General features: G+C 37.1%; 1 pseudogene; it reads right to left on the bottom strand.

Moving 5' to 3' along the window:
- Positions 1-24,210, bottom strand: part of LOC129085251 (UDP-glucuronosyltransferase 2B31-like) — an 89,235-nt pseudogene that overhangs the window by 21,012 nt on the left and 44,013 nt on the right.

Here is a 24,210-nt window from a genome sequence, read left to right as displayed (position 1 = left end):
TAATCTTGGGTGATTTAATTGTGATGTGTCTTGGTGTGTTCCTCCTTGGGTCCAATTTCTTTCGGACTCTCTGAGCTTCCTGGACTTCCTGGAAATCTATTTCCTTGGCCAGATTGGGGAAGTTCTCCTTCATTATTTTTTCAAATATGTTTTCAATGTCTTACTCTTCCTCTCCTCCTTCTGGCACCCCTATGATTTGGATAACATTTAATGTTGTCCCAGAGGTCCCTAATCCTCTCCTTATTTTTCTGAATTCTTGTTTCTTTTGTTTCATATTGTTGATTTGAGTCCCAGTTTCCTTCCCTTCACTGTTGGTTCCCCATGTATTTTTCTTTATTTCACTTTGCATAACCTTCACTTTTTCCTCTATTTTGTGTCCTTACTCCACCATATCTTTAAGCATCCTGATCACCAGTATTTTTTAACTCTGAATCTGATAGGTTGGCTATCTCCTCATTGCTTACTTCTATTTTTGGAGTTTTGATCTGTCCTTTCACTTGGGCTACATTTCTTTGTCTCTGTGCACCTGTTACATTGTAAGGGGCAGAGCTTTAGGTATTTACTAGAGCAGAGCTACCCAAGTTGCTTCATTGTGATGCTGTCTGTGGGCAAGGGGTCAGAGAGGGAACACTGATGCTTGCTCGGCTCTCACCCACTTTCAGTCACTTCCCCTGCTACCCACAAGCAAATTGGACCCTTTTTGTGCTGATACCTGAGTGGGCAGTTTTTGTATGTCCAAGGACCCCAGGTACCTCTCCAACAAACTCTCCTGTGAGGCTGGGAGTTTCTACCACCTCCACAACCTCCACAGATTTTTACAGCCAGGGGTTTTGGGGCTTCAGTTTCCTGCACTAGAGCCCTGGGTTGCAAGGTCTGACTCACTCCCCAGTTGTTCCTTCTGGTTTATCCACACACAAATGTGAGACTGCGAGCCACAACTTCATGCACCCAGTCCTCCAGCTACCACCTTGCCATGAGTCCTCTCCACCCCAGATTCCCATAACCACCCCTCCTACCAGCCTGGATGAATGTTTCTTCTTTAACTCCTTGGTTGTCGGACTTCCATACAGTTCAATTTCTGGCAGTTCTGGTTGTTTTTGTTTTTAAATTTGTTGTTGTCCTTCTTTGGTTGTGTAAGGAAGCAAAGCGTATCTACCTAAACCTCCATCTTGGCCAGAACTCCTTTAATTAGTAAAATTTCTAATGTTTCTTACTGAATACAAAAAAATTGTAGTAAAATTGACATGTAGGATGAATAGGCGGAGCACAGAGAACTTTTAGGCCAGTAGAACTACTCTGTACAATACTGTAATAGTGAGATATGACATTATAAATTAACATCAAGAGTGAATGTGAACTATGGACTTTAGATGATAATGATATAATATACTTTCATCAATTCTAACCAATGTATGTCTCTGCTGGGCGATGTTAATAATAGAGGAGGCAATATATATGTGGAGGCAGGACATATATAGAAAATTTATACTTAATATTCCTGTGGACCTATAACTCCCCTATAAAATAAAGCCTGTTACAAACAAACCAACAAATAAGAATGAATATGTGATTGCTTAAAGAGCTTTTCAGTGCCTCGATTTGTGGTCTCTGACTTCCTGGAGTGTCTTTTGCTAGTAATGGACCATATGGCTCAAACTGACCTTATAATTTAAGCATTCCTATAATATTTCTGGATTGAAAGATCATTTATATTATTTCATCACTTCACTTATAGAAACAAATTCCTCTGACTCTGACTTTTTATTTATGCAAAGTCATCTTCCAAGGCACTAGGAAAGTTAGGACTTCATGCTACCAACTGAAAACATGACTTACCCAGTGCTTCACTATAAATCTGATCCCATTTATCATTAAATGTTTGGAACCAAAAAGACAAAATAAACATACATCATAATGTTTACCCTCTCCATGAAGGTCATTTGATCACTTAATTCTGACATAATAACAAATAATAAAAAATAGGATGGAGGGATTGGAAATTCTCCACAATACACTTTTCAATTGTATAGACATGAGAGAAACAGGAAGTGTGCACTAAAGATTTTTCAGCAGCTCAGCCACCAGCTTACCACAGGGTATAATGGCATCTACAAGAATGATATCAAATCTTGATTCTTGTAGTTTTGTTGTTTCCTATAGAAAACATTTAAAAATATTAAAAATGACATTTTTACAGAGCTTTTCAATAAAATCAGACAAGACATTTCTTGCATTAGTGAAAAATATGTCCAAAATGTATATTTTGGCAGCTCATTTGTCTACCTATTTGGGCCGCTGCATGAAAATAAAAATACCATCACATCATTCTTAATTAAGCATATAGGGTAAATCTCAAATTTAATGATGATTTGACTTGTTGGGATCAACCAAAAAGGAAGCCTAAGATGTTAGAACAATTACTTCATGACCTCTCTGGAGAAGTCCATCCAGGACTGTCTTCATATTGATCCAATCGCTATATTCTGTGGGCCACAATAGTACCCTTCCGCAGCTCCCAGGGCTAACGTTACAACTCAGCTATAGCAGCAGAATAACTGAAATCCATTTTATAGACATCCTGGTGGAACACAATGCTTCTTTTCAAATTGCTGATACCTCTGCCATTGCTCATGCTTAGATCCAAGGAAAGATCAGTCAGAATGTTAAAATATGACTCCCATACCTCAAAGTGTAAGCATAGAACCAGCTCAAACTGGTCTAATCCTGTTCCTAACAAGACCCAGAACCAAAATTTAAACTTTGGATATACTACTCAAGAATAACACTTGTGAACTCTTAACTGCTCCCCTCAATGTAACCAAAGGACCTGGAAATGACCAGAAGCTAAACACCAGATCCCATTCATAAGCAAAGGGACCATTGCCCAGGAAGATCTGATGCTGACACCTCTTAAACCTGTCCTACACCCCGGATCAGGGAAACAGATGTGAGCTCTGCCTCCAATCGCCTTGTCAGTCGACTCACAAATAAAAGCCTTTTCTTTTCTCAAAAGCTGATGTTGTAGTATTGGCTTCTTTGCATATTGGGCAACAAGCCCTTGCTTAGTAAGAAAAGTAAATATTTGCACAGTCAGAGCATTTGGATGGCAAGTGGAAAGAGTGAAAGGTGGATGAATACTTACCCAATGATGATGACTCAGGTTTTCACATGAAAACACAATATACAATCACAACAAACAAGTTTATGAACTATAAGCATGATGATTACTTACTATTCATTAAATGGAAGTGGATCAACATAAAGATCTTCATCCTTGTCATCATGTTAAATAAGTTGAAGAGGAGAAAGAAAAGAAGAGGTTGGTCTTTCTGTCTCAGGTTGTGGCAAAGGCAGAAAAGTTGGAAGGGGAGACAGGAGAGGCAGGCACAATTGGTGTAGCTTTACAGTAACACACTTAATTTCTGTGTGACTCTTTTATTTTTCATTCCTCTTAAAATGGTTCTATACAGTGTCAATCCCTCTTCCACTGTTGACTTTAGTTTTAGTGCCCATATCATAGAGGTGTCCATATAGTAAAAGAAGTCAAAGCAAACTTAAATATTAGAACCCTTGTACCAGATTGTCTAATTACAGTTTGTTTTCTGGCACTGCTTCGCCATCTCCTTCCTCATTTCTGTGTCTTACGATAGTTCTACTTTTGATTTTTTGAGGAACCTACATAGTGTTTTTTCATAGTGAATGCACCAATATGCATTTCCATCAACAGTGCACAGAGTTTCCCTTACTCCACATCCTCGCCAACACTTGTTATCTCTTGTCTTTTTGGTAACAGCTATTCTAACAGGTGTGAGGTGATATCTCATTGTGGTTTTGATTTGTATTTTTCTTATAATTAGTGAAATTGAGCACTCTTTCATGTTCCTGTTACCCATTTGTATGTCTTCTTTCAAAAAATATCAATTCAGATTTTCTGCTCATTTTTTAGTCAGATTGCTTTTATTTTATTGTTGTGACAGTTGAGTTGTATGAGTTCTTTACATACTTTAGATATTAACTCTTTATCAGATATAAAGTTTGAAAATATTTTCTCCCATTCTGTAGGTAGCTTTTTCATTTTGTTGATGGTATTCTTGGCTGTGCAGAGCTTTTCAGTTGATGTAGTACAACTTGTTTTTCTTTTATTTCTTTTTCCTTTTACTACATTTTTTAAATGTTTTTTTATTTTTGTTCAGTTACAATTGTCCCCTTTTTTATCCCACTACTCTCTCCTGCTTTAACCACTCCCCACCTCCCCATTCAATCCTCCCCCCTCCATTGTCTTTGTCCATGGGTCCTTTATGCAAGTTGCTTGACTTGACTCTTCCCCTGCTTTTCCCCCTTATCCCTCTCACCCCTCCCCTTTGGTCACTGTCAGTTTGTTCCTTATTTCCATGTCTCTAGTTCAGTTTTGCTTGCATGTTTGTTTTGTTAATTAGGTTCAACTTATAGGTAAGATGATATCATATTTAACTTTCACTGCCTGGCTTATTTCACTTAGCATAATACTCCCCAGTTCCATCCATGCTGTCATGAAAAGTAGGAATTCCTTCTTTTTTCTACTGCATAGTCTTCGATTGTGCGTATATACCACAGTTTTTTTTTACCCACTCATTTACTGATGGCACTAAGACTGTTTCCAGCACTTGGCTACTGTAAATAAGGCTGCTATGAACATTGGGGTACATAGATTCTTTTGAATTCATGTTTCAGGATTGTTAGGGTATAATCCCAGAAGTAGAATTGCTGGATCTAAAGGCAGTTCCATTTTTAGTTTTTTGAGGAAATTCCATACTGTTTTCCACAGTGGTTATACCAGTGTGTATTCCCACCAACAGTGCACTAGGGGCTCCCTTTTCTCCACAACCTCTCCAGCATTTGCTGTTTGTCGATTTGTTTATGATGGCCATTCTAACCAGTGTGAAGTGGTATCTAATTGTGGTTTTAATTTGTATCTCTCTGATGGTTAGCAATGCTGAGCATCCTTTCATATGTGTCTGAATCTTCTGTATGTCCTTCTTGGAGAAGTGTCCATTCAGATCCTTTGGCCATTTTTTAATTGGATTGTTTATCTTCCTGGTGTGGAGTTGTATAAGTTCCTTATATATTTTGGAGATCAAACCCATGTCCAAGGTATCATTGGCAAATATGTTTTCCCATACAGTCGGTTCCCTTTTCATTGTGCTGATGTTTTCTTTAGCCATGCAGAACCTTTTAAATTAGAGGTAGTCCCATTTGTTTATTCTTTCCTTTATGTCCCTTGCTCTGGGGGACATATTGTTGAAAACATTCCTGCATGGAATATCTGAGATTTTCCTGCCTATGTTCTCCTCTGGGACTTTAATGGTGTCATGACTTATATTTAAGTCTATTATCCATCTTGAGTTCATTTTTGTGTATAGTGTATTTGGTGGTTGAGTTTCTTCTTCTTCTTCTTTTTTTTTTTTTTTTTTTTTTTGCATGTAGCTATGTAACTCTCCCAACACCATTTGTTGAAGAGGCTATTTTTACTCCATTTTATGCTTCTTCCTGCTTTAAGTATTAATTGACCATAGAGACATGGGTTTATTTCTGGGATCTCTATTTTGTCCCATTGATCTATGTGTCTGTTCTTATGCCAGTACCAGACTGTTTTGATTACAGTGGCCTTGTAATATAGTTTAATATCAGGTAGAGTGATCCTTCCTACTTTGTGCTTTTTCTCAAAATTGCTGAGGCTACTCAGGGTCATTTATGGTTCCATGCAAATTTTTGAAATGTTTGTTCTATATCTGTGAAATATGTCATTGATATTTTAATAAGGATTGCATGGACTCTATAAATTGCTTTGGGTAGTATAGACATTTTGATGATGTTAATTCTTCCAATCCATGAACATGGTATTTCTACTTTTGTTGCCTTTGATTCTGATGTCAAATCCAGAAAATCATTGACAAGGCTTATGTTAAGAAGCTTACCAACTATGTATTCTTCTAGGAATATTATAGCTTTAGATCTTATATTCAAGTCTTAATCCATTTTGAGTAAACTTTTGTGAATGGTGTAACATAGTAATCCAAATTCCAAACACCATTCATCAAAGACACTGTACAATCTCCATTGTTTATAGGTGTATCTAGAGATATTGCAGGTTCAGGTCCATACTACTGCAATAAAACAAATATTGCAATAAAACAAGTCACACAAGAGACTTCCGGTCAAGAAGGCAGCAAGGTAAATACAGCTTGCCTCCTCTTACAACCACATCAAAATTACAACTAAAATACAGAACAGCCATAACACAGAACCATAAGAAATTGAGTTGAATGAAAATCCAACAACTACATAATTAAAGAAACCACATCCATTCAGATTGGTAGGAGGGGCAGAGATGCAGAACAATCTGGTCCCACATCCACGTGTGATGGATAAATATTTGTAAGGGATATCTCAGGAGCGAGGAGTCCCAGCCCTATACCAAACCCCCAAGCCCCCAGCCCAGGGTTCCAGTGCCAGGAGGATAAGCCCCATAACTTCTGGTTGCAAAAACCAGTGTGTATTGAGTCGGTGAAAGAAACTCTGAGTAACAAGCAATTCCCCTTAAAGAACCCACACATGGACTTACTCAGACTCACTGAGTTTCAGCACTGGGGTAGCAGCTTGAAAGGCACGAGTGACATACAGGGAGGAACTGAAGTGTCTGGCATCAAGGTGAGTGCTGGGGGACAGCTTTCTCCCAGACAGAAATGTGGACAAAGACCATGGTCTTTTCTGAGTCTTCCCCCAACAGAGCCAAAGAGCTGGCAGGCAGGTGCCATATCTGAGACTCCTTTAACATGGCTAACACTGTTTGCCCTGCACTAGAGATTCCCCCAAGGCTTCATCCCACCCCGCTTACCAGCACCCCCAAACTGTTAACCAAGACTTTTCCAAATGAATGACTGGTCTTAACTCAGGCTTCACAACTTTCTAAATCCTATCAAATAAGCAACAGCCAGCCTCAGTAAGCCCCCAGCCCCCAAAACCTCTTGCTAAGTGACCCCAGGCCTGGCACTAACAGCAGCCAGCCGAGGTTCACAGCTTGGCTTTGCCTGGGAACCTCGAAATCCAGCACAAACAACAGCCATTTCAGACTACTTTATAGTTCATGCAGGGTGACCCTGGGGAGAACATAGGTAGGGACTGACCTTGGTATGCACTAACAAGGGAACCCCAGAGCCTGAGCACCCAGGGAACATCTACCGACCATGTCAGTTCACTAACTCCCTGCCCCTGCACAGTTGATCGCCACAGAGAGCAGAGGTTGGTGATCAGTGGTCACAGCCAGTTCTTGCAGGTGGCTAGCCTGGGTCCTTCCCCATTCTTGACCTGCCAACAGCAATCAAGGCTCAACTACAAGAAGAGGGTGTAATCAGCCCACACAGGAGGCACATATCAAGTGTCCAGCTTGGGTGACAGGGAAGGCTGTGCCACTGGACCCTACAGGACACCTACTACATTACACCACGCTACCAAGACAGAGAGTCATAGCAGTTCTACCTAATACAGAAACAAACACAAGAAGGCTGCCAAAACAAGGAGACAAAGAAACATGGCCCAAGTGAAAGAATAGATCAAACTCCAGAAAAAGAACTAAACAAAATGGAGATACGCAATCTATCGATGCAGAGTTCAAAACATTGGTTATAAGGATGCTCAAGGAACTTAGCAAGGACCTCAACAGCATAAAAAGAATTCAGTCAGAAATGAAGGATACACTAATTGAAATAAAGAACAATTTATAGGGAAACAACAGTAAAGTGGGTGAAGCCAAGAATCAAATCAATGATTTGTAACATAAAGAAGCAAAAAACAACCAATTAAAACAACAAGGGGAAAAAAAGCATCTGAAAAAACAAGGATAATGTTAGCAGTCTCTGGGACAACTTCAAGCATTCCAACATTTACAAGCAAGCCAGAAGAGAAAGAGCAAGGATTTGGAAATCTATTTGAAAAAAATAATGAAAGAAAACTTCCCTGATTTGGTGAAGGAAATAGACATGCAAGTCCAGAAAACATAGAGTCCCAAACAAGATGGATGCAAAGAGGCCCACTCCAAGACACACCATAATTAAAACACCAAAGAGTAAAGATAAAGAGAGATTCTTAAATGCACCAAAAGAAAAGAAATTAGTTAACTACAGTCTTATGTTCCCATAAGACTGCCAAAACAAGGAGACAAAGAAACATAGCCCAAGTGAAAGAACAGATCAAACTCCAGAAAAAGAACTAAACAAAATGGAGATACGCAATCTCCCATAAGACTGTCAGCTGATTTCTCAAAAGAAACTTTGCAGGCTAGAAGGATTTGGCAAGAAATATTGAAAGTCCTGAAAAGCAGGGACCTACAGCCAAGATTATACTCTATCAAGCATGTCATTTAAAATCAAAGGGCAGATAAAGAGCTTACCAGATAAGAAAAGACTAAAGGAGTTCATCCACCAAGACATTATTATATGAAATGTTAAAGGGACTTATTTAGGAAAAAGAAGATCAAAGTTATGAACAGTAAAATGGCAAGAAATACATATCTATCAACAATTGAATCTAAAAAACAAAGCAAACAAGAAAAACAGAGACAGAATCATGGATACAGAGAGCATTTGGATGATTGCCAGGTGGGAGGGTAGTATGCGGGAATAGATAAAGAGGTGAGGGGATTAAGAACTACAAATAGGTAGTTACAGAACAGCCATGGGATATAAAGTACAGTATTGGAAATGGAATAGCCAAAGAATATATACAAATGGCCCATGGACATGAACAATGATGTGGGGATTGCCTGATGGAGTTGGATTGTGTGGAAGGGAGCAAAAGGGGAAAAATCAGGACAACTGTAATAGCATAATCAATAAAATATAATTAAAATAATAAATAATAAAACATTTTTTTAAATAAAAAACAAGCCACACAAACTTTCTGGTTTCCTAGATTACATAAAAGAATGTTTACAATATACTGTATTCTATTAAGTGTAAATAGCATTGTCTAAAATACCAAGGTACATATATTAATTTAAAAATATCTTTCTGCTACAAATGCTCATCATCATCTGAGACCTCAGCAAGTAATAAAGTAAAAAAGTTGGATTCTTATATCATGTACAACAATTAACCAAAATATAAATGTTGGAGACAAAACTATAAAACTTTCACAAGGAAACATGAGATTCAATCTTCTTGACCTTGACAATGATTTCTTGGATATGACACAAAACTACAAGAAACGAAAGTTGAAATAAATAATTTGACCTCCTGAAAATTAAAAACTTTTGTACATCAAAGTATACCATCAAGAAATTGAAAAGACAGCCCCACAGGATTGGAGAATATATTTCCAAATTACATATCTGATAAGAAACTTGTAGCAGGAATACATAAGTATACAACTCAACAAAAAGACAAAAAAATTAAAGAATGGGTAAAGATTATGAATATCCAGTTCTCCAAGAAAGTTGTCAACAAGTATATGATAATGTACTTAATATAATTTGGCATCAGCATAATTTAAGTCAAAACAACAATGAGGTATCTTTTTGCAACCACTAAGATAGCTAAAATAAAAAAAATAGAAAAACAAGGTTTGATAAATATGTGGAAAAATTGGAAGCCTCATACATTGCTGCTGAGAACATAAAATGGTACAACCACTTTGGATTATAATTTGACAGTTCTCAAATATTTAAACATAGTATTACTATGTGACCCAGCAGTTTCACACTTAGTATATACTTACCCCCAAATTAAAAACATGTTCAAACTGAAGCTTCACATAAATGTTCATAGCAATAGCATCCACTATAGGCTGCTTCTGTAAACAACTCAGATGCCCATGAACATATTAAGAGAAAACCAAAATGTAGTAGGTTTATACAATAGAATAAATTTCACCATTAAAAGAAAGAAAGTAATTGTATATGCCACAACATTTCTGGGCTCTCTATTCTGTTCCATTGATCTAGGTGTCTATTCTTATGCCAATTCCAGTAACCTTGTAATATAATAGTTTGAGATCAGGTATTGTCATCCTTCCTACTTTGTTCATCTTTCTCAAGATTGCTGATACTATTTATGGTCATTTTTGGTTCCATATAAATTTTTGAAATATTTGTTTTCAATCTGTGAAATATGTCATTGGTACTTTAATAAGGATTGCATTGAATCTATAGATTGCTTTGTGTAGTATGGACATTTTAATGATGTTAATTCTCCCAATCCATGAACACAGTATATGCTTCCACTTATTTGTATCTTCCTTAATTTCTTTCTTCAGTGTTCTGTAGTTTTCCAAGTCCAGGTTTTATCTCCTTGGTTAAGTTTGTTCCTAGGTACTTCATTTTTCTTGTTGCTATTCCAAATAGATTTTTTTCCTAGTTTCTGTTTCTGATATTTCATTGTTGCTGTACAAAAATGCCTTCAATTTCAAAGTTGCCATTGTATCCCATGGTTTTGCCAAACTCACTTATAGGTCGAATATTTTTTTGGTGGAGCCTATACGATTTTCTATGTAAACTATTATGTCATCTACAAATAATGACAGTTTAATTCCTCCTTTCCAATTTGGATGCCTTTTATGTCTTTTTCTTCTCTTAAGCCGTGGCTAGAGCATCCAATACTTTGTTGAATAAAAGAGGTAAAGGCTGACACACTTGTCTTGTTCTTTATCTTAGGGGGAAAGATTTTAGTTTTTGCACATTGAGTATGAAGATGCCTGTAGGTTTCTCATATATGGCCTTTATTATGTTGAGGTGTAGTTCTTCTATTCCCATTTTGCTGAGTGTTTTTATCATAAATGGAGATTGTATATTATTCAATGTTTTTTCAGCATTACTGATTTGTGAATATTGTACCATTCTTGTATCCCTAGGATGAATCCCACTTGATCCTAGTGTATAATCTATTTAATGTATAGCTGGATCTGCTTTGTCAGTATTTTGCTGAGGGTTTTAGCATCTACGTTCATCAGCAATATTGGCTTGTAATTCTCTTTCTTTGCTGCGTCTTTACCTGGTTTTGGAATTAGGATAATCCTGGCCTCATAACAAGAGTTCAAAAGTCTTCCTTCTTGAATTCTTTGGAATAGGTTGAGAAGGATAGGAATTAGCTCTTCCCCAATGTTTGGTAAGATTTGCCTGTGAAGCTGTCTAGTCCAGGGCTTTTGTGTGCTGGATTTTGGTTACTGCTTAAATTTCACTAGTTGTTACCAGTCTATTCAGGCTTTCTGCTTCTTCTTGATTCAGTTTTGAAAGATCATATATTTCTAGAAATTTGTCCATTTTGCCCAGGTTTTCAAATACTTGGCATGCAATTGTAGTAATTTCTTACAATCCTTTGTATTTCTGTGGTGTCAGTTGTAATCTCTCCTCTTTCATTTCTGACTTTGTTTATTTGGGTCCTCTCTCTTTTTTTTCCTAATGAGTCTGCTTAAAGGCCTGTCAATTTTCCTTATCTTTTCAAAGAAGCAGCTCCTGGATTTATTGATCCTTTGAATTATTCTTTTAGTCTCTATGTCACTTAATATGTCACTTAATTCTGATCTGATCTGGATTATTTCCTTCCTTCTATTCGCTCTGGCCTTTGTTTTTTGTTTCTCCAGTTCTTGAAAATGTATGGTTAGGTTGTTTATTTGAGAATTTTCTGTCTTTCTTAGGTGAGACTACATTGCTATGAACTTCTCTCTCAGGACTGCTTTCACTATGTCCCATAGGTTTCGGTCTGTTGTTTGTTCATTTTCCTTTTTTTTTCCTGAAACTTTTTTATTTTTCTTTGATCTCATTTTTAACCCATTCATTATTTAATAACATGTTATTCAGTCTCCAAGAATTTGAATGTTTTTGAGTTCTTTTTCTTGAGGCTGGTTACTACTTTCAAACCATTGTGATCTGAGAAGACGCTTGATATGATTTCAGTTTTTTGAATTTGATGAGGCTTGTTTTGCATCCTACCATGTGGTCTATCTTTGAAAATGTTCCATATGCATTTGAAAAGAATGTATATTTTGCTTCTCTGTGTTGAAAGGTTCTGTATATAAGTTCATTTGATCTAGAGTATTCTTCAGTGCCAAAATATCCTTGTTGACTCTTTGCTTGGAAAATCTAGCCATTGTTGACAATGAGGTGTTAAAATACCCTGCTATGAGTATGTTGCTGTCAGTATCTTTCTTGGAGTCCTCCAAGATTTTTCTTATATATTTTGGTACTCCTATTTTGGGTACACATATGTTTATAAGAGTTATGTCTTTGTGAGGGATTATTCCCTTAAGTATTATGTAGTGTCCTTCTTTGCCTATTTTTATGGCCTCTGTTTTGAAATCTATTATGTCTGGTATAAGTATTGCTACCCCAGCCTTTTTTTTTCATGTCTGTTTACCTGAAATAACTTTTTCCCTCCTTTCACTTTCAACCTGTGTATGTCTTTAGTTCTGAGTTGGGTCTCTTGTAAACAGCATATGTGTGGGTCATATTTTCTTAACAATTCAGCTACCCTGTGTCTTTTCATTGGAACACTTAATCCATTTACATTTAAGGTTATTATTGATAGGTACTTACTCATTGCCATTTTCCCCTTTGTTCCTGTGTTCCTCTCTCTCACTTTTTCTTCATCTTCTTAAAGCAGTTCCTTTAGCATCTCTTGTAATGCTGGTTTGGAGATGTATTCTGTTAGCTTTTCTTTGTCTGGGAAACTCCTTATTTCACCTTTTATTTTTAAATGAGAGCCTTGCTGGGTAGAATAGTCTCAGTTGCAGGCCCATGATTTCATTACTTAGAATATTTCTTGCCATTCCCTTCTGGCTTGCAGTGTTTGTGTTTAGTAATCAGCTGATAGCCTTACTGGAGGTCCCTGGTATATCACTAGCTGTTTATCCCTTGCTGCCTTTAAGATTCTTTATTTGTCTTTAAATTTTCCCATTTTAATTATCAAGTTTTGGAGTGGTCCTCTTTGAATTCATCTTTATTGAGATCCTTTGTGCTTCCTGGACTTGTATTACTTTTTCTCTCACCAATTTAGAGAATTTTTCTGTCATTACATTTTCAAACAGGTTTTCTATCCCTTGCTCCCCTTCTTCTCCTTCTGGTATCCCTGATATGGATACTATTACATTTCATGTTGTCCTGAAGCTCCCTTAAACCCTCTTTGTTCTTTCTGAGTCTTTTTTAATTTTGTTGCTCTGTCTGGGAATTTTTTTTTACCTTGTCCTCCAGCTTGCTGACTCAATATTCTGCTTCATTAGCCTTCTTTTAATTCCTTCTACTGTGTCCTTCATTTCAGATATTGTATTCTTCATTTCCCACTGGTTCTTATTGATAGTTTCTGTGTCCTTTTTCATGCTGATATAGTTCACAGTAAGTTCTTTATAGCTTCCCTGGAGTTCTTTGTAGTTCTCACTGAGTTCATTGAGCTTCCTTATAACCATTATTTTGAACTCAGTGTCTGATAGTTTTCTTGCCTCTGTTTCATGTAGCACTCTTTCCGTAGATTCCTCCTTTCCTTTTGATTGGGGGTTCTTTGTCTCCCCATCTTAGGTGACTCTGTTTTTTTCTGTTATGTAGATCGGTCTACTTTGACTCCCTGTCTTTGTGATATGACTTTATGTGGTAGGAGATATGTGGGATTCAGTGGTGCAGTCTCCTTGATCTCCTGAACTTGATGCTCTTGGAAGGGCTTTATGCTATTTCTGTGGACTCTCTTTGTTGTAATTGAGTTTTGGTTGTTGTTGGGTCATTCTTTGGTGGTCCTTCCATCTGGCTGGCTGACTGAGAGTCACTTCTCCTACCACGTCTTGTATGCTCTTGTACAAGTGCTGCCAGAACAAAACCAAACTGTCCAGGAAACAAACTTATACCCACAAAAATAAATCCCACCCACAATCACACTATCAACAGGAAATGAGGAAATATTAATAAAGGTGTAACAAGTTTAAGACTACTATAAGAAAATAAAAATGAATATGAGATGAATAACTGAAAGAAAAATGATTTTGAGAAGGTAGAGGGAGGAGTAATAATAAGAGTAGGGAATAGAGACAAGCTGAAGAGAGAAATCAAGTAAAATTTACATTGTAAATAAAAAAGGGAGGAAAGAAAGTGGAATGGAGTGAGAAAGGAACCAATAGTTAATCTTAATAAGAAATTTTTAAAAAATACATAGTGAGAGGAAGACAAAATAAGAACCAAACTGTAAAAAAGATCCACCACAGCACTCTCAACAACAAATTAACAAATATTAATGTAGCTGGATGGGAGTAAGAGAGAAAAAAGAAGAAAAACATAAGGGATGTGTAGAGGAAAGAGAAGTGATTTTGAGAGGATAGAGGGAGAAGGAATACTAAGAGTGAGGAATGAAAACCAGGTTAAGACAGGGAAAAATTAAAATTTAAAACAAAAAAAAAGAGCAGGAGGAAGGCAAAATGGAGTAGGAGAACGAAACAGTAAAATTTTAGATTTGGAATACAAAAACAGTGAAGATCTAGAAATAAAATAAGAAATGCAACAACCACCATATTCACAACCAACGAGCAAAGATTACTAAAGGTGGAGAGAGAATAAGGGTATTTTAAGAATGGGAAAAAGAACATGAGATGACTAATGACAACAAAAATGGTTTTAAGAGGCTGGAGAGGGGAGAAATTGTAAGTGTGTGGAATGGAAACAAGTCATAGCAAGAGAGAAAAAATAAAATTTAAAAGAAAAATGAGAAGAGGAAAGAAGAAGGTGAAATGGAATAAGAGAAAGGAGGAGCAAAATATAAGATTTAAAATAAACTGTAATATAAAAACTAGTGACCTAATATGCACAAACATGAAGGACAATAAATGAATGTTAAAAAGCTATGCAGGAGAGAAAATGATGCAAATCATGAAGAGGATGGTGGTGGAGTTCATCTCAGTAGAATCTAGTGTTTACGCCTGTCTTCTCTTTCTGGACCCACAACTGGTGATGTCAGATGGTGTCTCAGTCTCACCCTAGGCAGCATGTTCAAGACTACCAGTGATCCCCAGTCTGTGGTTGTCTTCTTCCATTGTTAATCTAGCCAATCTGTAATAAGGAGTCAGGCTTAAGCTCCACAGAGTGGGGCAGAGTAACTGCTCTGGGCAGGGCTGTCGCTTCCCCTCAGGCTGATGCCACTTGAAGGGACTACTCTACCTGCACAAGATGGCTCCTGTAGTATGGGGAATGGCTCAGCACAGGGATCCTGGCTGCTGCTCCCTCAGTTCTGTCCCCAAAGCCACCATCCCCAGACTCTCCTCAAACATCTCTAGTCCATTCTACCACCCCTTTGCTGGAGCCCATGGTAAATGGCTGCAAGCAAAATTTTGTGCATTGGCCCTTTGAGATACTTTCTGTGTCTCTAGCCATCTCTCTCTGGTAGACAGAAACCCGACCACTTTGCACAGCGGGATGTAATCTGGGTTCCCTTCCTGGCTCTGGTGTTGTAGACTGGGAAGTTCAGCTTGGAGTTTAAACCCCACACTTCTCAGGGGGAACCCCCTGGCCACTGAAATTTTCTTTTGGAACTTCAGCTGCCACCCATGGGAGCCTGGCCAGCCCTCTTGCATCTCCTCCACACTCCATACCAGTCACGTTGTGGTGAAGTGGTTTCTTCTGTTGACCTGTTATTATAAGGCTTCTCTCCAGTTATTATTCAGTTGGTTATTCCAGATGATTTCTCTGCAATTTAGTTCTAATTCAAGATTGGTTCTGGGACAAGGTTAGTGTAACTTCTACTTCTCTGCCCTCTTGGATCTCTCCTAGAACCTGTTTTAATATTAGTATAGCTATAGCAGTTTTATTTTTATCAGAGTTTGTATGGTCTAGACTTTTTAACCATTTTACCTTCAACTTTTCTGCCTCCTTATATTTAAAATGTTCCCTTTGCAACATATAGGCAGAAACTATGTCCCCATCTGACAATCTTAATCTTCAATTATAATATTAACCCATTTGTAGTTAATGTTATTTTACTAATACAACTATTTGCTTTCTACTCGTCCCATCCTATCTCTATTCCCTTTTTTCCTTTCTTTTGCTCTGTTTAAATTAGTAATTTTTTGTTTATTCTCTTCCTCCCCACCATTAAATTCTTATTCATTATATACTTTTAAACTATTATTTTAAGGGTTACTCTCGAGCAGGTTTTCTCAAGGATGCTATGATTGACATTTAGTACTAAATTCTTTATGGGATGTGGGGAGGAGCTGTTCTGTGTATATTATAGGATGTATAGCAGCATCCATAGCTTCTACCCACTAGATACCAATAGCACCACCTACCGTCCCACAATCATGACAATCAAAAATGTCTTCAGACACATCAAATATACACTGTTAAAAGAAAATTTCACCCCTTGAAAACCACTGTTCTAAAACTGGGCTGACCACTAACCACCTGTGACATTTGAAATGTGGTTAGTCCAAATGGAGGTGTGCTCTAAGAGTGAAATACCAGATTTTGAAGACTTAATATGATTTTTAAAAAACTTCTCAATAATGTTTATATTGGTTTATAAAATCTTAGATGTATTAGGTGAGAAATATATTATTAATATTATTTCATCCACTTCTTTTTTACTTTTTATAGGTAAAATTGCTAGAAATTGAAGAATTATTTATGTAGTTCTCATTTATGGTTTCCATTGTATTTCTTGGACAGAACTTCTCTAGAGATTATGGCATGCATCCTTCACATATTAGAGCCTACTATAAGTTAATTATACCTTTACAAATTACCAAACAATGCGAAGACTGGAGAACACTTTCATTCTGTTAACTTCTTTCTCCTTCCTTTTGTGCTATTGCTGTCAATTTTTTTTTTTTGTTATTCTTTTCTCAGCATTTTTTTATTTTTACTTTTTATTTTAGTGATTATTTTTTTAGATAGAGAAGGGAAGGGGGGGATAGAGAAACATCAACTTATTGTTTCACTCATCTGTGCATTCATTGGCTCCCTCTTATATGTGTCCCAACCAGGGACTGAACCTGCAACCTTGGTATACCAGGGTGATGCTCCAACCAAATGAACTACCTAGCCAGGGCTATCAAGCATTTTAATTCTAGATATCATAAATGTCATTTGACATCCTATTAGTGTTTTATACATTTACTATTAATCCACATTTGACTCTTTCTGTTGCTCTTTACTGCTTCCTGAGTTTCCACAGTTCCACCTAGGATTATTTCTTCTATACTGAAGCATGTCCTTTTTATTGCTTTTAATGTATACCTACTACTGCTTAATTCTCTCAATTTTTATTTTTTCTGAAAATATTTTTCATTACAGGTAAAGGAATTTTTACCTTTGTATATATTCATGTAACCACAACCTAGATCAAGCACTCTAGAAGCATTTCCAGCACTCGAGGAGGCTCCATAATGCCTCCCCTAATCAGTATTTCCCCAAAGGTAATACCATCCTGACCTTTATAACCATAAATTAGTTTTCCCTGCTTTTGATCTTTATATAGATGGACATCTATGTACTGTTTATTACTTGGTTTCTTTTGCACAACACTGTGTCTGTGAGATTTATCCATTTTGTTGCATGGAGCAGCTTTCTGAACAATATTGCATTGCATAAATATATCACAGTTTGTCTATCCATTGTCATGTTGATGTAGGTTGCAGTTGTCTCCAGAATGCTGAGATTATGAACAGAGCTGCTATGACTGTTTTTGTACATCTGCTTGGTGAACAAAATCACAATACTAGGAATAAAATTGCTAGTCATATGGCACGCTCTTCAATAGAAACCACCAAACAATTATCCAATCTCTTTATTTTTCAATTATTCCATGAAAAATAATTTCTTTGACATGTTAGTTTCTTTACCATCTTTTCTCATATAGCTTTAAATTAACAAAACTAACATTTTGGCAGGTCCATAGGGAAGCTGTTAGTTATATATTTTCATAAACATTTACATGTATGGAACATAGACAGTGAAAACAATAAAAGGATATAAATGAAACAGAGGTAGCATATATAATTTCAAGCTGAATCGATCTGGTATTACTGGTGTAGAGAGTAGGCGCTGAAGTAAAACTATATGTTGTAGAGTCTGAGTGCCAAATTTGTACTCTGCCTTTTCCACTTATTAGTTGTACAGCATTGGGAAAGATGCTTAATCTCTCAAAGCCTCAGTTTTCTTATTGATAATATGAAAATAACAGCAATACCTATTCTATTGGGTTACTATAACAATGAAATGAAATAACATGTATAAAGTGCTTAGCATAGTGTCAGGCATATAACAAACTATACTGAAATATGAAAAGGTGTATAACTTCAGGCCAATTAAATTACATGAAGGTAAAATTAGTATGAATATTCAAACCACTATTGGATTCAAGTTTAAGAAACCTTTTTCCTATGTCTAAAACCAGGGGAAATCTAGTTGCAGTATTTTTCATCCCTTTGATTACCAAAACTGATTTAACTTTGGATGTTTCCTGTTTCCATATGTCTCCCCACAAAATGAAAATAAAGATGAACTTTCCACATGAAATGACCAGGATTTTGTCAAAATATATAAGTAGCTGTGTTCCCTGTTTGTCTGCCTTTGCACACATATATGAAGTAAAATGCCTTACCAGCTAAGGGAAAGTTATGTTATCTAAAATGCCTTACACAAAAGTGTATGCTATATTTCATCAGGTGATGAGCCACAACCAATCATACTGCCAAAGATCTAGGTGCTGTTCTGACTGGTGTGGCTCAGTGGGTTGGATGTTGTCCCACAAACCAAAGGGTGGCTCATTCGAATCCCAGTCAGGATACATGCCTGGGTTGCAAGCCAGATCCCTGGTTGAGAGGAAACCAATTGACGCTTCTCTCACATATCAATGTTTTCTTCCCTCTCTTCCCTTCTCTCTAAATAACAAATAAATAAAATCTTTAAAAAAAAAAAGAAAAGAAAAGAAAGAAGGAAAGAGCCCGAGGTATTCACCAGGACGGGGCAACTCAGGTTGCTCCATTGTGACGCTGTATGTGGGGAAGGGGTACAAGAGGAAACAGTGCTGCTTGTTTGGCCCTCAGCCAGCTTTAAGTTACTTCCCCTGTTACCCACAAGTAAATCAGGTACTTATGATGCTGATTCCCAGGTAGGTGGGTTTGTGTACATTCCAGGACCCCTTGGATCTCTCCAACAAATTTTCCTGTGAGGCTGGGAGTTTCTCCCACTGCCGCATCCCCCACAGGTTTTACAACCAGAGGTTTTGAGACTTTCTTTACCTGATGAATACTTAAGTCTCTGCCCCTTCCAATACAACAGACTCACTGAGACAAAGAAATATGGCCCAAATGAAAGAACAGATCAAAGCTCCAAAATTAGAAGTAAGTGATGAACAGATAGTCAACCTATTAGATGCACAGTTCAAAACACTGGTAAACAGGATGATCACAGAAATGGTTCAGTATGGTCACAAAATGGAGGAAAAAGTGAAGGCTATACAAAGTGAAATAAAGAAAAATATACAGGGAACCAACAATAAAGGGAAGGAAACTGGGACTTAGATCAATGATTTGGAGCAGAGGGAAGAGTTAAGCATTCAATCAGAACAGAATGAGGAAACAAGAATTCAAAAAAATGAGGAGAGGCTTAGGAACCTTTGGGACAACTTGAAACACTCCAACATCCGAATCATAGCGGTGCCAGAAGGAGGAGAGGAAGAGCAAGAAATTGAAAACTCATTTGAAAAAATAATGAAGGAGAACTTTCCCCATCTGGCCAAGGAAATAGACTTCCAGGAGATTGGGGAAGTTCAGAGTTCCAAAGAAGTGGAACCCAAGGAAGCACACAACAAGGCACATCATAATTACATTACCCAAGATTAAAGGTAAGGAGAGTATCTTACGAGCAGCAAGAGAAAAGGAGACAGTTACCTACAAAGAAGTTCCCATAATGCTATCAGTTGATTTCTCAAAAGAAACCTTGCCTGCAAGCAGGGGCTAGAAAGAAATAGTAAAAGTTTTGAACAGCAAAGACTTACATCCAAGATTACTCTATCCAGCAAAGCTCTCCTTTAGAATGGAAGGGCAGATAAAGTGTTTCCCAGATAAGGTAAAGTTAAAGGAGTTCATCATCACCAAGCCCTTATTATATATAAAATGTTAAAGGGATTTATCTAAGAAAAAGAAGATCAAAAACTACAAACAGTAAAATGACAATAAACACACAACTATAAATAACTGAATATAAAAGAAAACAAAAACATACATATACTAAGCAAACAACTAGGACAGGAACAGAATCACAGAAATGGAAGTCGGAGGGGAGAGAGAGGGGAGAGAATGGGAGAAAAGGTACAGGGAATAAGAAGCATAATTGGTAGGTACAAAATAGACAAGGGAAGGTTAAAAATAGTATAGGAAATGGAGAAGCCAAAGAACTTATATGTATGACCCATGGACATGAACTAAGGGGGAGCAGAATGTTGGTGGAGGTGGGGTGCAGGATGGAGGGGAATAAAGATGAGAAAAAAATGGGACAACTGTAATAGCATAATCAATAAATTATATTTTAAAAAAAGACTAAAGATCTAAGTATTGCTCCTTTTTAAATTCCAAGTGACTAGAATTCTGAATTTTTCTAAACAAAAACAAAATTTGTATTTAACCAAAATGACAACTTCACTTTTGAAATCAATGAACTTTAATGATTCAAAAGTTAAATGCTTCATATTTTTAAAATTGTTTTTATTTTAAAATTATGGCTGACAAACAATATTATATTAGTTTCAGGTGTATAACATAGTGATTAGACATTTATACACCTTATGAAATAATTAAAGCCTAGTACCTTCTGACACCATGCATAGTTATTACAATATGATTGACCACATTCCCTATGCTTATTTTTACATTCCTGTAACTATTGCATTAAATGCTTGCTATTTTATCCAAAGATAATAAGCAAGTCTATTTTTAATGCTAAGTGGAACATTGACTTTACCTTGGTTTTTATCTCATTTTTTAATCTTTAATATTGTCTCTATCTGAATGTAATAGTTAATGTGCACTAATGCATTCAGAAAACATTCTTCTTTCTTCAAGAAATCTACTTTACCTGGCCAGGTAGTTCAATTGGTTAGAGCATTGTCCCGATACACCAAGGTTGTGGGTTTGATCCTAGTCAGGGCACATGCAAGAATCAACCAATCAATACATAGATAAGTGGATAATAGGTCAATGTTTCTCTATCTCTCTCTTTCCCTTTCTCTCCCTCTAAACTCAATAAATGATTTTTTCACTTTATTTTTTATACAAAAATTTTTATTGTTGTTCAAGCACAGTTATCTCCATTTTCCCACCACCACTTTCACCTGTCCCACCCAAACCCACCTCCTATCCTGAACAATAAATAAATTTTAAATATAAAGTACATATTTTTTAAAAAAATCCACTCTGTGTGCATGAAACGTGTTGACTACGTGCTTTCATTTTTCTTATATTTTACAAATTTTGAAAATGAGAGAGATACTTTGCATCCCTGAGACTCTCGGTTGTGTGTGATAGAAATAAAATACAAAATATCTGATACTCAAATGCATGGTCCAAGTAACTGCAATGCACAAGGATGGGGGCCTGGCCTAGACACAAGTAAACCACAAGTTTCAAACTGCATCATCACAGTTGTCACCTTTATTATCTTCATTGACCTCTCTGTGCCTCTTTCTCTGTTTCTCTCATCTCTCGGGGGGTAGGGGATGTATTGGTTTTCTTGTTGATTCTTTAACAAATTACCACAAATTTAAAGGCTTAAAACAACAGATATTTATTCTGTTAAAGGTGGAAATCAGAATCCAAAATAAGTCCTGCAAGACTAAAATCAAGGGATGGCCAGGGGTAATTCCTTCTGGAGGTTCATGGGGAGAATATGCTTCTTGCTGTGATGGTTAATTTTATATGTCAACTTGACTAGGCCACAGAGGGCCCAGATATTTCATTAAACATTATTTTGGGTGTGGATGTATGGGTGTCTCTGGATGAGATTAACATATGACTCTCCAGTCTGAGTAAAGCACATTGACCTCCCCAGTGAAAGCAGACCTCATCCAACATATTGAGGGCCTGGATAAAACAAAAAGGCAAAGTAAGGAAGAATTCTCACTTTCTGCCCATCTTCAAGACAGACATCAGTCTTCTTCTGCCTTCAGACTTGAACTCAAAATAGAACTTTTATCATCTACACTCCTGGGTCTCTCTAGCTTGCCAACTAAAAACTTTGGGACTTCTTGTTCTCCATAACCACACGAGTCAATTCCTTATAATAAATCTCTTTACATATTTTTTTTCTGTTTCTCTGGAGAACCCAGACAAATGAACTTGCCTCCTCCAACTACTAGAGGCTGCCAACATTACTTGGTGTGTGGCCACATCCCTCCAATTTCTACTTCCATGGTCACACTGCCTTCTAATCATTCTGATCTCTTGCCCTGTCTCTTACAATGACTCGTGATTATAGCAGGCCCACCCAAAATGAAATATCCAGATAAACCAGTATAATCTTCTCATCTCAAGATCTTAATCATATCTGAAAAAACCTCTTTTACTTTGTAGCTTATTCACAAGGTCTAGATATTTAGATGTCAACCTCTTTAGGTGGTCACTATTCAGCCAACCACACAGGATGATGTCTTCTTCACCAACTCTAGCAGTAAAGTCCTAGGAAGCATTTTTATTGGCCCAACTTTGTTAACAAGTCCACCCCGGAGACAGTTACCATGGCCAAAGCGATGTCAAGAATTGGTCATCCAGATTTGTATGCCCACTCCTTCTGAAAGATGAAATGAAAGTGTTGTGACAATGGTCACACGAGGTCCATAGGAACTGGAGAGGAATAGCTCCCCCCCAAAAGTGTTGCCATTATCGGGAGAGAAAGGGCTGGTGAGTAGAAAACAACAACAACAACAACAACAACAAAAATACTAACAGATGCTCACTACATAGTCCCATTTGAACCACACTGTCAACAGTCTTTGATAACAGCAGCAGGACTGTTCCTATTTAAAAATTCTAAGGATGAGAGTGTGTATTTCATGTGTTTACGGTTTGGACACAAATAGCAATAAACAAGGGTATGGGATTTAGAGTTAGAAAAACCTGGATTTATAGTCTGACTGTACCCTTTCTGGCAGTGTGTAACATTAGACATGTTATTGAAATTTCCTGATGTGCAGTTTGCTCACAGGTAAAATAAAGTTGCTTGTTATATTGGACATGGATATTTTTTCATATTTTCTGACTATGCAGCACATTTTGAAAACATCTTTACCTTACTGAAATATCCCCAGATTTAAGAGTCCTGCTTCCACAAGGTAAAATGCAGAAAACAAAATTGCCAACCTCTCATGCAGTAGTTTTTGCTTCTCCAACCAGGCTCATCCACACAGAATGTGGCCAGTAATGAAGCAACAGGGGGAAGGAAGCTCCAGTCAGAATCCACTTTGGCTGGCATGAGAGGCAACAATGTTGCTTCTTCCCATGGTAGCAACAGAAAATGCAGTTTCTCAGTAGTTTCTAGGTCCAGTTCTCGGCACAGAGGTGACCTAGACAGGAGCTGGGAGTTGGCAGCACCTTCCCTGATGCTCTATAAGACAGCAACAGAGGAAGCAGTTTCCTCTCTGGGCCAACTGTACAGTGTGGTTTTCAGAATTGTTTCATGAGTTTAACATTAAGTTAATTTTCCAGGCCTCCCAACAATTTTATGAGTCAACAAGTATCCTTTTAATAAACTTCCTTTTCAGGTTGATCATGTTTCAGGGTAGGCTTTTGAGGGAACCCAATGAAGACAGACCCTATTAAGGCAAGCCCAGTCTCAGAAAAATAGTTACACATTGGCTGAACATTTTAGATACAAATAGGCATTTAAAACTACAATTCCAAAGTAAATGCCTCCACCATTGTCTTCTTCAAATCAAAGTGCTAAAATACTGAATTTTATTTTTAAAATTTTGAGATCATTCCCATGACTTTCTAATGTATCTGGCATACATTATTTATTTCCCACAAAAATGTTGGCAAAATTCCCTAGGGAGAACAGTCTTTTTAATATATCAAGTCATCTTTTTGTTTATCCTAGAGGTAAAGGTTTAATATGTGGTTGCACTGGAAATAGTGCTGAAATTTGAGAATGCATTTAAAAGAGTAACACTAACAATCTACTATTGAATATTAAATCAGTAACATTCTACTGATTTGGAA

Source organism: Pteronotus mesoamericanus, unplaced genomic scaffold (assembly GCF_021234165.1).
Source record: "Pteronotus mesoamericanus isolate MK-2021 breed Mesoamerican mustached bat unplaced genomic scaffold, CSHL_Meso_final scaffold_232, whole genome shotgun sequence".
NCBI classification, from domain to species: Eukaryota; Metazoa; Chordata; class Mammalia; order Chiroptera; family Mormoopidae; genus Pteronotus; species Pteronotus mesoamericanus.
This window is presented reverse-complemented; position numbering and strand designations above follow the sequence as displayed.